Here is a 3523-nt window from a genome sequence, read left to right as displayed (position 1 = left end):
GACACTGAACGTAAATCCCCAACAGATCCAAAATTAAACAGGAAGTAGCAAAGTGTGGAAAAGGGGGGGAAGATCATCATGGGTAGGTGGGTAGGGGGTGTATGTACAAGGGTTTTTCGGAAATTATTGAGACAGCTGGAATATTTCCCCTTCTAAATGATGAATTTTGGTGAAAATTGGCATAAACATTGAAGAACCCTCAACAAGTAATATTAAAAGAATATTTAATAGTTTGTTTAGTTAAACAAGTCAGTGGTCGGGGTATCCGGCGCAGTATGAACTTGGAGATTAAAAAAACCTGAACATCTTCTTTCTAAGTTTCCGCAGACTTACAGCTAATGATAAAAGAAGTCAAATTAAATAAGTTCATTTTGCTATTTTCTGCAACTATTTTTTGATCGTTTCACTTAATATGTTTGGGTTGAAATACAGTTATACAGTGGGGCCTCAGATATCCGGATGCCAGATAACCGGACGCTTCAGTTTACGGACGATTTTATTTGGGAACAGATTTTTTATATGTTATTTTGTCTCATTTATCCAGAATTCCGCGTTCCGGATCTGGACGGTCTGTTTTTACCACAAAACACTGATTTACTACTAATCTTGCTTCATTTAACTGGACAGTAAAATTTGATGATACCATACTCAGTACAAAAGATTTCCCCTGTCAATTAAGTTTCACACCTTTTTTACGTGCAAGACCCTCATGAGTAGCTTGTATAAACACACTGACTTCCCAAATCACTTTCAAAATTTGGAAAATTGCGAACAACAGTGTATCTTACACATATCACACTTGGACACAAATAATTTAGCTAGATTCGTTTATCATTAATGTCCGGTTAATATTTCATGACAAAATAATAAAATAAAGCAGAGTTCTTTATATCTATAAAAACGTTCATATCAACAGACAACTCTAGCATGTGTTGCTATATGGTATGAAAGGCAAAAAAAACTAGTATCAACACTGGGAGCCATTGTACATACAAATACATTATCATTCAAGACAACAATAGACACATTTCAGATATCCGGACGCTTCACTTATCTGGACGATTGGACTTGAGAACGAAAGTGTCCGGATAACTGAGGCTCCGTTGTATTACAAATAATTTAGAGAACAATAGAAATTTAACAACGACTTTACCTTAAATTTTGACGTCAAAACGACGCAGCGAATATACATCAAACTCGTGGAAATCTCAGAAGAAGACCTTTTAAGGCCACGTAATTGCTCAGACAAAAACTAAACAATGACAAGAGATGAAGAGCTTCAGTTCAACATAATATTTTCACTGATTGCCTGTCTAGAATTAAGAAAAAGGAACTATATATTATCAAAACAACTTTGGTTGGATTTTTCTATAGCGTCACAATCATTTCTGTCAGCAATGTCATGCATGAATAATTATAGACGCCGCCGTTGTGAAAACTTTATGATTGGTCAATTCCTTTTCTAAGGCGGAGTTATCAGTACATGCTTATGCAATGCCATAGCTGAAGGATTTCTCAGAACAGTTCATTTTCCCCCAATATGGAGTCATTATCGACTATCCCCTATGTTTAAATTCTGTGCAAAACTCTCTCTCTCTGTAAACGGGCCTTAAACCATAGCCTCAAGCTACAGTCCAGAGTACGGCGTTATTTTTTATAATATTTAAAAATTGCATGTGCTAAGCGTTCATTTCATGTAAATACCATTAATGTATAATGCACATGTATTACCTACTAACTTGCCAGTCGAAGTGAAGTGATAGATCGATTCCTACACTTTTCGATCGGCAATCGACAGTCAATAAAAGAATTGAACGATGGTGTGACAGAACGAGAAGGAAGTGGAGAGTGCAAGGGGGTTTGTATATGTGCGTCTTCATTAGGCAAGTGTCCGATTCGTTTCTCTTCTGTTGCCCTATCACTTTCGGTGTAAATATATATACTAAAATATCCCCAAACAATTTACTACAGATTTCTTTATTTTACCTGTCTTTGAACCACCGGTCACCAGCTCCATACATGTACACTGGTTTGTTTACTTACATAAAAAATAAAGCTCTTGATCCGCTTTCCAAGTTAAAGGTTGTTTAATCATTAATGGGAGAAAGTTTGGGCCAAGTAAAGTTACAATTATTAACAGTTGTAAACTAAATGATTTAAATGGATTATTTGCACAAAATGTGGTATGGTATGATGTAAATCTTTTTTTAAAAAGCGTATTTTTTATGCTCAGTAAATTGCCGTAAAGTTTTTTGTACATGTAAGTATTGTATGCACTATAGCTTTATATTTACTAACCCAAAATTTTTACACAGAGCTACAGCTATATATGTATGTACCGTATGTATGTTTTATCACAAGTGTACACATACAAAAAATAGCCCAATTTCGACAGTCACGAGTACCCATGTAAATTTTTCATTCTCTGATATGTTGTTGTTCTGTCCGTGCATAATTTAGTCTGAGTTAACCAGCAACCAATCAGCGGTAAGCTGAATCCACCAATTAAAAAAATTGTTTATGTATGATGTAGTTGATAGAATTAAACATGACGCATCGGAAAAGTCCAACCAAATCGGTTATAGTAATGACAAGTACTTTTTACACACTAACTGTTGTGATCAGTTCTAATATACTTCCAAACTGACTACAGTAGACATTCCCAGTAAATTGACTTTCGGGTAGAAATAACTCAAATTTTTTTCCACAAAAAATCAAGAATTAGAGAAAATGTATATTAATGTAAATGACAACATTTTAAAATAAAAACAAAAGATGAGAAATAAAGAATTCTTATTTCTGTTTGTTTGTAATGCTTTTAAACACAAGAGCAATGAGAAGCGTTAAAATGATGTTGCCAAGAGTTTGCGATTGCGCCAAGTCACAGGACTAGGGCATGTTGATCCACTTACCAGGAATGATCTAATTATGCCATGAACAAGAAACTTTTCACATTGATATACCAGGGATGCGTTTTACAAAAGAACTTACAACTTATGACCAACTAAATAAATGATAATTAATCACGAACTAATCAATATTTTATTCTAATGGCTGTAAAATATGATTAAAATCAAAATAGTTGTAAATAAATGGTTTTATATAAAAAAAATTCATTAAATTGAATCCATGAAACTGAAAATATTTACGACTTTGTCATTAGTTGTTTTGTAAAATGCATTCCTGATTAACGTTTTGATGAAGTTTCAAGGATTTTTTGTTTTCCCCAAAAGAATAAGAGAAAATGTGTCAATAATTTCTAAACAAACCTCGTAGTTAACATGTATGAAATGTTCGTTATACCTATCATGTGAATTTTGTATTACATTTAATGATTGCTATGTTTTAATAATGTGCACTGAATGTATGGTAATGTGTGAATGATGAGTGTGTGTAAAATGTGACATGTCCTTTCATGAGGTACTCTCACATGTAAATGTTATATTTTTTATTGTTCATCTTATTAAAATGATTTCAAACAATTATCTTGATTTTCTTACCTGTCTGATGTACACAACAAAGA

The sequence above is a fragment of the Crassostrea angulata genome, unplaced genomic scaffold (assembly GCF_025612915.1).
Source record: "Crassostrea angulata isolate pt1a10 unplaced genomic scaffold, ASM2561291v2 HiC_scaffold_14, whole genome shotgun sequence".
Classification (NCBI taxonomy): Eukaryota; Metazoa; Mollusca; class Bivalvia; order Ostreida; family Ostreidae; genus Magallana; species Magallana angulata.
Note: the sequence above shows the minus strand (reverse complement) of the source record.